The sequence below is a fragment of the Mauremys reevesii genome, linkage group 4, assembly GCF_016161935.1.
Source record: "Mauremys reevesii isolate NIE-2019 linkage group 4, ASM1616193v1, whole genome shotgun sequence".
Classification (NCBI taxonomy): domain Eukaryota; kingdom Metazoa; phylum Chordata; order Testudines; family Geoemydidae; genus Mauremys; species Mauremys reevesii.
Genome location: NC_052626.1, coordinates 78,887,745 through 78,902,558, shown reverse-complemented (window position 1 = coordinate 78,902,558; position 14,814 = coordinate 78,887,745). Strand labels below are relative to the sequence as shown.

Genomic DNA, 14,814 nt, shown 5'->3' with positions numbered 1-14,814 from the left:
GTTCCCATCTTCTGATGCCCCAGAAACTGCTTAGATCCACTTTCTTTTAGTGTTCAGGCTGTACTCAGTTACACCCTTCCACCCACACCAGTACAGTGCAACATCACAGATTTTAAACCCCTACTTCTTTCAGCCTTTCTTTATTAGGGGACTAGGTGGAGAAGAGATCTTCCTCTCTAAGAAGCTCTTTCAGCCTGGGCTTCCCTACCCCTGTCCTCCTTTCTCCTCCTATAACACTGCCTTACTGGGTTTTGTTAGGTTGGTCAACTGAGGGCTAATTAGTTCCTTATCTCCACAGCCTTCCCTTCTGATTAGCTAGTTATTCAATCGGCCATCACTGGGGGGAACTCATTGACGCTACAGTAATCAGAGTGCTGACCCACCTGTCAGATCTCAGTACTCTGGCACACTTGTATACAGTTTACTGCTGGTCTACTAAAGTTCATTTGGGGTTCTTATTTCTCATGGACTCTTTAGTTGTTCAGGATGATTTCAAGTGAGATATAAAGGCAGCACACATGCAAGCATGGTTGCCATCTCTAGATTCTGATTTCTCAGCAGCATCAGCTCGCATGCTAGTATACATAGCTATGGGAAAAGCAAAGGGTTTCCTCTGAAAGAGGTAGTACATGGCGCACTTGGATTAACACTTTCCATCTTCCACTCATATACACACCCAGGTGAGTGACTTTGTTTGACAATGCTTGTTATAACTCTAGACTGTTATTACACTATTTAAATAGTAACATGCTCCTTCCAGCCTTTGTAGGTTAGAACAGCAGTCTCTAGCTGTAGCTCAGACCAGTTAGTTTGACAAAGGTGAAGATTTTAAAAAAGGGGGAAAAAATCTGGCATTATTATTAGAAATCAGGTCAGTGGATAATTATAGAGGGTGCAAAAAAGCCCGTCTTGTCCATGTTAGCTCACTTCAGATGTTTTCCTCTAGCCAGCCACAAAATCTTTAAAGCTCTAATAGAAATTCAACACTTCAATAAATAAATAAAATGAGAAAGTGAAATATCAAAGGAAAGGAAGAGTGAGCTCTTTTGCTTCAGGGGATTTTACACTTTAGTCCTTTCCACTGTGAAGAGAAATTCTTTAATGTTTTGTACCAGAGTCTAAATTACATTTCTTACACACCCATATATTTTAATACTACAAGGCAACAAAGATAATGAACTACACTTAAGAAAATTAGATTTCTAAATATGAGTAAGTGCTTCACTGGAAAAAAAATCCTATATTTTATTTATTGTGGGATAGATTAATATTTAGGTCCAGATCCTGAGCTGGTGTAAATTAGTATTGCTCCATTGACTATGGCAGCTGAGGATCTGGCCTGGAAACTAAAAGTTACTGCCCAGTATTGGGGGTGCACATGTGCACCATGTCATGGTTTATTGTGAATAAATTTTGCCTCAGGGTGCAAGGATTACAATTGTCCTGGGCTTGTCCAATGGCCAGGAACAGTCTCTCCCTGTCACTGCTAGGTTCATCTGCTCAGATAATCTTATCGAGATGAGAAGTTGACACTTGTTTCAATAGCATTAGAACATATTGTCAGCAGAGAGACGATCGCTGGATTAGTTCGAGGGAGAGAAGTATTGAAACAGGTGACTGCGTATCCTGATGGATTCTTCATAGTGCCCTGACCTGTAAGCTTTTCCCTGGGGCTGGAACCCTGAGCTGTGTGCAACTACATTGACTTCAGTGGGGTTTTGGTGTCCATCTGTGTATAGGGGTATTTTAATAAACAACCAGGTGCCTAAGCCACTGCCAACTATTGGGATGGACTACCAATTATTTTGCTTATTGCTAGGAATAATTATTTAGTAGATCTTTGTAGTAACTTGGCTTAGTTAAGGCAAAGCCAGAAGGGAGAAGAGGTGAACCTGACTCTCTGTGCCCTTTTCTTGATGTGTGGGGGTGACAGTCTGTGAAAAACAGGTAGTCGGGAAATATTTACACCTGCTACATTACACCTACTAACTGCTGGAAACCACAAAACTGCATCCTGTTTTGACTTTCTTTGTAACCAGCAATTGATTCCATTTGATCAGCTATGTAACACCTTTGATTAACATATCTTTGGGGGTATAAAAGGGGAACTGTGGGTCTGGGTCAAGAGTTTTGTGAACACATTGAGAAGATCTCCAGCTGCAGTTGGAAAGCTGGCCACTGGAAATCTGTGGCTGAATCATCTGAAGACCGCTCCAAACTCCTAAGGGGTAATCCTGAGCGGTATTTTGCAGTTTGGGGGCACTCTATAACCTATTGTATTTGTGTGTACTTGACACTAGATAAAGCAATGACTAAGTAGAGGCATTATGTTGGGAGTGCAGGGAATTAATAAAGTACTGGCTTTAAGTGAAACATGGTTTTGATTTGTTTGTGCCAGCCATATAGCAGACAGAGGTGCTGCGTCTCCCTTGGTTTATCCTGATACTGACTCACAAAGATTAAATTTACCGAGAAATTCAGGTTCACTGGGTACTGAGAGCTTCGGGTTCACTGGAACCCCAGGTAACACCTGCATGGAACAGCTTGTAGGATCATACCTAGATTTAAATAGTTCAGATTGCCAGCCAAAGGATAAGGTTTTAGAAATACCCCAGTTAATAGACTGATACTTAGTTCTGCAATGGTAAATGACAAAAATCTTAGTTGAATGTTTTATTTTAAATATTTCATTAAATTTACTTTTTTTAGTCTTTCCATGTCTTTTAAAAATAAATATATTGGGACTGATTTCTGTTTATACCAAGGTCACTTTACACTGCTCTGCTTGTAAACAGGGCTTTCGGGCAAAGCATAAATGTAACTGAAGGTCACTTTACACTGTCAGAGTGATGTGAAGTGACCTAAGTGCAAATAGGAATCGTGGACTTCATGTTCTATTCTTTTTAGTGTCATAATGAAAGAATGCACTGGGTGTCTATTATGAAGCCTTTCAGGAAGCAGGCTGGCTTCCCACCTGCTATACCTTACCAAGAATGAACAGAGACAACCATTTCTCACTGTCCTTAATCTTGCTTCCCCTTTGTCTGGCTGCCCAAGCTTCCATTTTAAAGTTCTTCTACTGCTTTCTTTTTGGGAGTCTACTGAATCAACATGAGCTTTAGGGAAGTGCCCAGGGGAGAAGGCTACTATGAATTATGCCTGTGCTGCTCTGGTATATATATTTTAGCTAAATTGCAGTAATTGTACAATTTCTCAAAAATTTTCAGGGGTGGAAAATAAGAAAAAAATATTATGAAAAAAATTCATTAAAGATTTTCTTCAGTTTCATACATCCCTGCTGATAAGGACATAGGTCTAAAGAACCTTACAGGAGCTGCTGTTATGGATATGTCCTGTATTTTGGTGTAGTAGTAGCTGCATTACAGGGTTATATCTAGACTATGAACTAAGGGTGTGGATGCACTGTTCACATAGGCATACTCGTGCTAGATCTCATTTGAATTATCACTTTAAAAACAGTAATGTAGCCACAGTAACACAGGCAGTGGTGACATGGATTAGCCGCTCTGAGTACATATCCAAGGGATTCCAGCAGGTTTGTACTCAGGGTGGCTAAGTGAATCATACCCCTTGCATGTAGTGACGATGAAGCCAAAGTTAAGGGTGTGTTAAAGAGTTCAATTTTAACCGGGGCTTTACACCTTCATTTTGTAAAAAATCTCTGAAATGGCATAAAACAGAACTTTGAGCTCTATTTCCATTTTTCATGGTGGTTTGATGAAAAATGAATTGATATAGAAAGAGTAATAAGAGTTTAAAAATCACTCCCTTTGGCAATTTTTTCACCAAAGCATCTCAGTGCACTCTGTATCACAAAATATTAACAGTCACCTCAGCAGTGTTAATGCAAAATTACTTCCCAAATGCACAAACTGGATGATGGTCAGATGTGCTTATCTACTGATATTAAAGCATGTGAGGTTCCTGTTAAAGTTCTTCCTCCGAGTGCAAATGGGATGAAACTGGGGTACATATTACTTTGTGTGCCTGCTGGAGATAGAAGCGAAAGCCGTGTGGAGCACAGGAATATGTTATTGACACTATTGTAGACAATGTGAAGGTGGAAAAGAAAACACAAGTCCTCCCTTTAACTTATTATTTTCATTATTTTAAGGCAAGGGTCGGCAACCTTTCAGAAGCGATGTGCCGAGTCTTCATTTATTCACTCTGATTTAAGGTTTCATGTTCCAGTAATACATTTTAACATTTTTAGAAGGTCTTTTTCTATACATCTATAATATATAACTAAACTATTGTTATATGTAAAGTAAATAAGGTTTTTAAAATGCTTAAGAAGCTTCATTTAAAATTAAATTAAAATGCAGAGCCCCCTGGACCAGTGGCCAGGACCTAGGCACTGTGAGTGCCATTGAAAATCAGCTTGTGTGCTGCCTTCGGCACATGTGCCATAGGTTGCCTACCCCTGTTTTAAGGTATGGATGATGGAACGTGTCCTGCCTATCACTAAATGTTGTTTTTGTTTGCTAATACCGATGGGGTAGTAACTAAAACAATTTAGCCTCTAACCTTCAGTTTACCTCTAACCTTGCCTCAATTTTTTATGTCATAAACATCCTTATAAGATCTGGGAAAATTAATTAACAATGTGGATTGAGGAGAACTGCATGGACAAATTACTTTAAAAAATAATACATTCAAGAAATCTATTTTGACATGGCCTAAAATTAACAATAGTGAAATGGGTGGATATGGGCAGGTCTACTGATTTAGTTGTTCATTTGCAATTCTATGTAAAAATAAAATGTGTGGGCAGCCAAATAGCTGCTCAGACAAATTTAGAAGAATTAAATAGTTGAATAATTATTTGCAGTAGATAAGGGAAGTGCTACAGGACCAAAATTATCTTGTCATCTTCCCCTCTCCCCCTTACAAAGTGTTTATGGTACAAGATGATGATAAAACAAAAAAAAGGGGGGGAGGGAGAGAATACACTAACAAAACTTTCCAACAGACACAATTTATGGAGTGAGACTCCTTTTCTTGACTTCGCAAGAGGAACTTATTTGCTAAAGATATAGATGTGATATAGATTTGATAAACAGACAATTTTAAATCTCTGCAAGAGGTTAAAGGGATTTACAGCCTCTAACACAAAGGGTCCACGGTTTTCCTCCAGTGGTTAAAAATACTACATCACGTAGGCTCTCTCAGTAAAGCCATATTTCAAATAACTTTTGAAGACTGCGTAATCATAAGGCTATTTCCCTAGTCAGTACACTGATCTATTTATAGACATTTCGCTAAAGACAACTAATCAATATGGACCAAATCTTGTGGTTCTTACTTCGACAAAGCTTTCGTTGACCCATTTGCTCTAAATTAGTTTTCTGACAGATAGCTGGCCTCAGGACCAAACAATATATGAGTTATATGACATTGCCAGTTTCCTATCACTCCTGGAGATATAGAGAAGAGACATATTGCTGTTCATGCTCCACCAGATAATGAAGTCATCTAGAAATAGTAAGCAATGGCCAGTAGGATTCGGCTATGTGCTGCTGAATAAGAGATCAAGGTTTGAAATTTGTACTCAAGTTCTCTCTTTCAAAGCTGGCAGACACTGCCAAGTAGGTGATCGAACTAGTGTATTGTTTTCAGTTTGCAAAATTGTTTATGGCTGCTTTTTCTCTCCAAAATGTTGTGCCATTATGTGTCTACACCTAGCCCATACACAAGAAGTGTCATGATGGTCTCAGAGGCTTAAGTCTGAAGAAATGTTATTCTTTAAAAGCTTTCCCTGGAGGGTATATTGGAAGATGACTTTCACTATTCCTATGCCAAATCCTGTCTCGTGTGTTATTTAGGTTTCACTGCCTGGTGTTTGTTACTCAGCAGATTTTCAAAAATTAAAATCACTGGTACTCAATAGTGATGTACAAACCCATGAGTTTTATTAATTATATCAGCACTGACTAAACCTGTGAAGTCGCTCTCTTTCCTTTATATTCCATTCCATGACCTTCACAGCCTACAGTTTCCCCACTGATTGGAAATGTCTGAGTGGAAAAAGCAGGGGGGTTAGTCCAACGAACGAACAAACAAAAGTGTCAGTTTTGGTATGAACAAGTTCTCGTTCTAGGCAGTGACCTCAGCCTCCAGGAGGAGGTTTTAGACTTGCATCATTTCACAGCACTGGCTGATAGAACAACATTAACCCAACTTCAATGGAAGCTCAGCTTTCTCAGCGAAAAGAGAGTCAAAGTAATATGACACACATGAATAGTACAACAATGGGGAGATTACATAAAGGGAAAAACTAGACCTTCATGAGGCCTCAGGTCACACTACAGAGATAATTTGCAATGCTGTAGTTAATATCCTACCTATGTGCCTGCTCCTGCTCCCAGTAGTCAGCATTCTTAGAACAGAATGGTTTGATTTTTGTAACAAAATGACTTTTCATTTAAAAAAATTATATTGTAAAAATCTTTTAAAATGGAAACTTTTATTTTGCTTGTATTTCAATTGACTGCAGACTTTTTTTTTAATTAAATTTGTTCCACAGGAAATTCAAAATTCTTTGGTTTTGGTCTGATTTGAAATTTAAAAAAAAATCAAAATTGCAGAATTTCCCACAAAAAGGAAATTCTGGTTCCCATATTGTATATGGGTCTCATTAGAACCATCAGAGCAAGAGAAATGACTGAACAACTCTCTGAGGTGAGAGTTGACATATTAGGACTGATCGATTTAAAAAAAAAAATAGAGAGAGCACTGAAAAAAAGAGAAAATAATTCACAAAATTAGAAATGTTTGCACCTCTGAAATATTAAAATAAGCCCTGGAGTGACAAGTTAATGGGCAGTAGGCTGGTGACTTGCCCAGAGGTGAGTCCAAATTTCATTTATTACATGATTCTATAATTTACTGAATAAATTATAGAACAGGGATTGGCTACCTTTGGCCTGCGGCCTGCCAGGGTAAACCCCCTTGTGGGCTGGGCCAGTTTGTTTACTTGCCGCGTCTGCAGGTTTGGCCGATTGTGGCTCTCGCTGTTTGTGGTTCACTGTCCCAGGCTAATGGGGGCTGTGGGAAGCGAAGGCCAGCACATCCCTCGGCCCACACTGCTTCCCGCAGCCCCCATTGGCCTGGGACGGTGAACTGCAGCCAGTGGGAGCCATGATTGGCCGAACCTGCGGATGCGGCAAGTAAACAAACTGGCCCGGCCCGCTAGGGCACTTATCCTGGCGGGCCGCAGGCCAAAGGTTGCTGATCCCTGATTTATTGCACGGTTCCATAATTCATCCTATAGCTATATATATAGGTATATTCACTTTTTATATCCTAATTTGCTAAACAGTAATTCTCTTTATTCTTTTATTTCCATTTGTGATTTAATTTAGTCGTTTTTTTCTTATGGTGTCATTATGTCTGGCAAATTGCCTTTATAGCAAAGCCTTTCTTGAGTGCAACAGGTTGAAATAGCTGGAGTATTGCAACACATGGAATAAGCTGCACATAAAGAATCTCTTGCTTGATCTTTAATGAGATAAAGTTTCTATTTCATTACATTAAAGATGAGTGGTAACACAGATAATGTACTGACTCTGTTAATGTCTTAACTCATGAATAACATTTGTTTCAGCTTTTGCTAATTCCTCTTTTAATCCTCTCTCGTCATTACACAACTTTGAATAAACTTTGCATGTCCCTTTACCATGTCTATTAATATTGTCTTTACACGATATTTCTTTCTTGTCTGAGAATTCTCCTTCTTTCATTTCTAGAAATAATTACAGACTCATTACTGCTATTGCCCTTTTCTCTGCTTTCACTGCTTTCCCTGAAACCAGCCATTTGTTGAATTTCATTACTATTAATAAACACAGGACCAGGTTTAAGAGTTTGTTACCCTGAGTGAGACTAACATATTACACTCCAGAGGGAGTTAGCAAGGGTGTGTATCTTTAGCAGGATTTTGTATTAACAAAATGAATGGGATAATTCACTTCTTACAAGACGCTGTTAAAGCCCATTCTGTGAATATTGCATTAGCAACTGATGTTAGATAATGGAAATGTGCAGGGGTAGTTCTCTTCGTCTTTGTGCTCAGCATCCCTGAATATCATAATATAACTATACAATTCCCATGGAATTCCAGTGGGCACTGTGGATGTTCAGCTCTCTTAAAATCAGATCAAAATATTAAGTTACTATTAGTATTAGAGGGTTATGACTATTTTACATTTATCAAACAAGAAGTGATACACCAATGAGTTTATGGCCTATCTGTTCCTGTGAGTCACCATTCACCAACATCTGGAAACAGTTGTGAAAAGAGGGTTTATCATATGGTTGAAATTAGAGCAAGAATAGCCTTTATTGATTAATTTCTGGCCCAAACTAAGAAGTCGTAGGGGAAGCAAAATTGTAGACGTTTTCCATTTTTTTTTCTCCTTTTCCAAATCTCTCACAAGTTTGGGCCTTAATTTGAGGCTTGGGAGAAGCTTTGAGTCTGTTCATATTACACCTTATATGGTTCAGCCATTCCTAGGGAACTTTTAATTTGGTTTATTCTCCTCCAGCTATCCATTAATTCTTGTTTACTTCCTTTAACACTGCTAAAAATATATACAGAAAAAATTACGTAATTTAACTACATTTATGCAAGGATTGCTTTTCAAAGAGAATTCTCAAAATACATAACTGCACTTTTCGTACTGTAGTGCTTTATTAATCAAAATGTCAATTTCTACAATATGAAGACTGCTATAGAGGGTTTTTTTATTTTTAAATTGGGCATAAAGAATGATGGTACACATTTACCTGAACTTTTGGTGAGAGCTTTCTCTCTTACATACTAATTTGCATTATATGATGAATTCCCATGAAATTAATAAAAAATGTATACAAAAATGTGAGCTCAGCACATGCCTGTCTAAACTTAGTGATGGATGAACTGAGTGAAAACATGGACAGCTCTATTCTAGCCCAGCTGATCAGTGAAGAATTCTTTGAAGGTATGTGGGGAGGACCTACTGAAATCAATGGGAGATTTGCCGTTGATTTAAGCAAGAACTGGATTGTGCCCTGAATGAGGCAGAGTTCCTTGCGAGGTAGAAGAGCATTCACTGGCCTTTTGGTAAGGTGAAATGCCTATTCGTTGACCCCTTCTCTTTTTCTAACTATGATTTTACTTCAGAAAATTTGTACAGAGTTGCTATTTTGTGTGTGTGGAGGCAGATGGCACTTTCTTGGAACTGAGAAATAAATTAAGAATGAAGTAGAATGAATGCAGAAATGAATTTGACAGGTAAAACCAAGACACATTTTATCATTGTGCTTTCATCAGGGCCATATGCTGCAGCTTTCAATCAATTTGACACTGACAAAAATCCACCAAAGACTCCATCTGAAACAGATTAGCAATAAAATTAAGACTTTCACCTGTATCTGCATTCCTGGTATTCATCTGCTTAAGCTTTGGGGTTTTTTTTTTATTTTCTTTTTTAAAATCTCTCTCTTCTTCTCCCTACCCCACCCCCATCCTTCTTTTATTGTACCAGCATTTTTCAAATAGGTGGCATTTGTATCAGGATCTGAAGATAGTATTAGGGCTCACTTTAATTTCTACAGGTAGGCTGTTCAGGCATTACAGATGCAATAAGGAGAATCCTGTGGGTTTATAGCTCCCCAAAGTTTAATCCTGGGCCTTTCTAATATCCTGTGTCACTGGTGACCACAGCTGCCTTGTGAGCCATCATGGATTAAAATAATCTCTGAAGTAGCCTGGTCCCAGAACATTGAAGATGAAGCCCAGGACTTGAACTGGAGCCACAGACAAATAGGAAGCTAGTGGAGGTTGTGGAGCACTGTGTGATGCACTCTCCGTGACAAGCCTGCTCAAAGGGTGGGCTGCTGAGTGGGGTAATAGCTAGACTTTTATATTAGTCTTCATTTACAATCCTAGGTAGAGAGTTACAATAGTTCAGACTTGAGGTGTTGCTCGATCTTACCCAAGAGGAATATACAGTCTACTTGCTCTCCAGAGGTGGAAAAGGGAGGTCCTTACTGCTGCTGCAACTTCATTAGCAATGGACCAATGGAAATCCAGAAATACCCAGAGGCCATGCACTTACTCTGATAATCAAACGGAAGATGCCTTGTCTTCTGTAGAGGGTACAGTCAAGGTGTTAGCTAGTTCCTTGAGGTGTTTTCCTCTCCTAGCTAGCAGCATTTTGCCTTCCCTAATAGGATACTGCCAGCTGATTTTCATACATCTATTTATCTACTGCAAGCACTATGCATCTGTGAAATGCATTGGTCAAGTACAGCTTGTAGCCTCATATTTTGAAAATGAGATGGAACAAGATTAATCATTGCAGCACCCTACATGAGGTCACTTGAGGATGAAGTGGCTGTTTGGTGACCTCAGTGAAATGAATTGGTGATCTCATTAGTGAACTTCCACACCACAAAATCACTGACAACTGGCACTGATCTGTGGTCTCAGCAGAGAAACTAAGAAATGAATGAACACTTACACTGAGCTATCTTCTCAGCCCTCATGATGTCCCTCCAGCTCCAGTTTGAACCACACTGATGAGAATTGATGTGATGGAGGTGGAGAGGAGCTTTCTCTGCTCCTGCATGCATTGCAGCTGCTCTGCGAATAAATCAAGAACTTCAGTCTTCACAGCAGTCAAACCCACACCTGTCACCAGCATAAGAACTCACTCAAAGAGGGAATTAATACATTGAAGAAGGTAAAATATGTATCTTCTTGACCTAAATTGATGCCAGGAAGAACTTATTTACTCAAATATTCATGGACTTGGCTGTTATAGCTGAGCTTTCCTTTCAGGCTTTAAGTTTAATTCAAATTACAGTATCAAACTGCAAACATCACATCTGGATTTTGAGCACCCCTAAAGCTAGGGATATTTGGAGAAGAGGTTTTGGTTTGTTTTATTATAAACAGAAGGCCACTTGCAAAATTCAGATCCAGAATCAGACTGAAAAAGTCCAACATTCAGGGGAGATCATATCTGCCATTTTGGTTTGTGCCCATCTCTGGTTCAAACCTAAAATTATAAATTTTATATTAGATATTTCTCAAACCAAGACACATCCCTTTTGCCCACCCCATCATTCCAGAGTACAGAAATACATGAGATACAAATGACAGATATCGAAGAAAGAGGTAATAGTCTTGACTTAATATGTAGACATGTAAAGTGCCTTAATAAAGCTTTGAGTAGCTGAACAGAATATATCCCGGTCTGTAGTTGGATTAAGGACTCAGTTGGGGAGGGATGAAATCTTTCTGGAAGTGTCCTTTGCTTCCTTTATAGGCCTTTGTGATGAATTTTCCTTACTTATGAGCCTGTATGCTTAAAGTCCCACATCACAAGGTAGGATGTTCTCCCTCTCTCCATGATGATTCCCATGATGTTGGCTTAGGTAGCAAGGGTCCAGGACAGGAAATCAAACCTGGTCCTTTCACCTGGCAGTGCAGAGTGTGAACCACACCAAGCCTATCAAAGAGAGAGTTTCATTCTCGGTCTTGACCTTCTTGAGAATCAGCCATTTAATAGCATGTGTAAATGTGTTATACCAATAGAATAAAAACCAGTAGGATCTTATTAAGAGGGATAAGGCAAAGATGCCACATTTATTGTAAATATAATAATAAGGCAAAAGATAAAAGCAAACAACGTTGTTTTACTACTTATTCCTATCACTACTTATTCTTTATATACATATACACATATATATATTCATTCACACAATCGTTCATTCAGGTTCTGTATAGGTGTTATAGTTACCAGCCTAGAAGTTGCTCATGCCAAGTTACTGGCCAGGTATCTTGGTCATGAGGATGGAGCCGAGTCTGTGTCAGATGCATCTGATGCTCCTGGAGGCTGGCAGCAGAACCAGGGACTCAAAGTTTTCAGTTTTTAGAGTCCATTTTTATAGGAATTAATTCCTATGTTAGTCTATGGGAACCATTTCATCCTGCTGTTGTTGGCTCAATTAGCAGATGGCACATTCCTGGTGGCTCCACACTGTTTAAAGTGGCACATTCCTTCCAGTTGTTTGGGGTGGATCCCAGTTTACCCTTCGGGGGTTGTCTGGTGGTCCACTTGACACATTCTTCGGCCAAGGATCCTTTCTAGGCTGGCACCTCCCTAACCATTCAGGTACATTAAGCATTCATTAACATACTTTCCATATTTTAGGCAGAGTCAGTTACCAGCTTAAGGCTCACAGCAGGGGTGGTAACATAGTGTCCACTTCAAGAAAAAAGTCAATTACCTTGCTTGTAAGTTTTACATAGTAATAGAGTATCTTTCACAGGACAGATACAATTAATGTTTTCTGCAGACAGGAGCTTACAAGTTTTAACAGAACTAAAAGATTTTTGTACTTGGTGAAACTGTGGGTGGGGGGTGTCACTGTCACTTGGGGGAATCACTGTTAGTACCTTCTTTAATATCCCTACAAATGTATGGTAAAGGTTAGTGAACCAGGAATTTTTTAGAACTTGTCAATGAGATGCTTCTCTCAGAGCATAAAAGGTAGACTAAAGTGAATTGGTTTATGATCAAGTCTGATGTAAAATAAAAAAGCACATCATATGTAAAAGGGTATTCTTTCTCTCTCTCGCTCTCTTTTTTTCTACATGCATCTTCTGTTAGAGTGGCTGATCCCACATGGCGAACAGTTGGAAAACATTGTATCTGGAAACATCTCTGCATATCCTGTCTATTGATTTGGGCAGCCAAATTTTGACTGGAGATTCCTAATTATGATTTTAAGATCTATCACAGTGGACAGGTTCATTAGTAGGATGTTCCAAATCCCTGCACCAGTGAGGATCCCTAAACTCCAGAGGGAAGGAGGATTCACCACAGTAGAGGACAGGATGTTTCACCATCGCCAGCTCTCCCTCAAGGTTTGTGCAATGGGAGGGAGAGGTTAACTTTAGTGTATGGCCAGAATGTCTTAGAGCCCCCACCAGCAGAGGCTGCTGACTCTCTATCAGCACATCTTCTAGCCATACTCCTTCCTGTCCAATAATACCCCACTTTGGGGGGTCAGACCCCCCGGGTCCATTCTGTATCTAGTGTATCTAAGACTATGCTTACACTTGGGGGAGGTAGGGGTATGATTCTCAGCTTGTGTAGAAATACTCATGCTAGCTTCATAGAGCTACCACACTAAAAATAGAAGTGTAGCCATGGGAGCAGGGGCAGCAGCAATATGGGCTAACTGCCCCAAATCCAAAACTGCCTTGAACCTATGGATATGTACTCAGGGTGGCTAGCCTACTGCTGCCCATGCTAATGTGGCTATACTACAACTTTTAGCAAACTAGTTCAATGGCAGCTAGTGCAAGTATGTCCACATGAGCTGGAATCACACTCCTAGCTCCAAGTGTAGAGGTAGCCTAAGGTAGCAACCAATTTGTGCTGCCACAGCCTCTTCCCCCTAACAGACTTTACACCACTGCTGACCTGCATCGAAGTCTGAAATTGTTTGTTGTTTTGTTTTTTTTTTTCTCCTGGCATAGGCCTACCCTTGAATCTGGTCCACTTTCGTTATTTCCTGTCCTTTGTTTTTTGATGGATAAATATAGTTGCAAAACCAAATATCATACATATGTGCTATCAATGGAAATGATATCACCCTTAGAGGGGGATGATTAGGGATGGGGATGAAGCAGCAAGACTAAGATGGCATGACATAAGGCCCCAAATAACACAGGAAAGCATAAAATGGAACAAAATGTGAATCAACAAAGAATCCACTTTCAGGGAGATAATAAAAGGGAAATAAAGGAAAGATGATGATGCACAATCAGAACTGTTACTCATCTGAACATTATCCAGTGTTTCTTATGAGTTACAGAGTGCTCTTTAATTTATCTTAGCCACGGTGTAGGACATAACTATTAAACATTTACTTAGACAAATGCCATTTTATTCCTGTTACAAATGGAGCATCATTTGGAATGTTTCTGTTTATAAATATTTAAAGGAATTTGATGGTGTCATGGAAAGAAAAACAGCACAAAGCCTTAGAATCACAGTCAGCCCCAGGGGCACTCCCCTGCATCAGCGATGGCTGCTCCAACCCAGGGACTGTAGACATCATTACTACCCGCTGTTGGGACAGGCAGCTTTAAGCTGGGCTATCTGTAAGAGCACCACTGATGGATACAGCAGTGGTGATGCACTGAATCTCCTCCATCTTTCTGCTGCCATATTCACCATTTTATCCTCAGCCAGTAGCACCAATTTTTTTCGGATCAGTCTATCCATCCTCTAAGCCCTCTGGTGCAAAGGAGATCATAGGCATTGTATGTCCCCACTGTTACAACTCAGCATACTTTGTATCTTATCATCATCATGGAATACACTGACTTTTGCCTACATAGAACCTTGGGTGAATCTAGCCCTTGCTTATATCCAAGGGAATCATTGATCCTGCTTGAATGAAAATAATCCCTGGTTTGTCTGTCTGAATAAATCTTTTGTATTGGCATAACTGTGTGGTGGTTTTCTAACCTCCCTTTTCTGTGTTCCAGCTGAAATCTCTTTATCACACAAACAGATCACCTGCCTCTATATTCCCTACACTAACAAGCATTTTTTTTAAATAACTTATTACATTCTCTAATTCTGGGTTGCATAATGATGTTTTGATTTGTCTTCTTGTATCCTCTAGTTAAAGCTTTACTGGTGAACTCTGATTCTTTTTCATTTTGCCAGCACACACAGAGTTCCTAATTTGTAATCAAAGTAGAAAAGTGGCTGATCTATCACA

The 14,814-nt window shown here is 39.4% G+C and overlaps 1 long non-coding RNA gene across 1 annotated transcript; it reads left to right on the top strand.

Annotated features, from left to right (window-relative positions):
• Positions 1-492: 492 nt before the first annotated feature.
• On the top strand, positions 493-14,505 carry LOC120404976. Its single transcript, XR_005598300.1, has 4 exons — positions 493-680; positions 10,545-10,748; positions 12,684-12,940; positions 14,026-14,505. It is a non-coding gene; the product is annotated as an uncharacterized LOC120404976 (long non-coding RNA).
• The last annotated feature ends 309 nt before the right edge of the window (positions 14,506-14,814 follow it).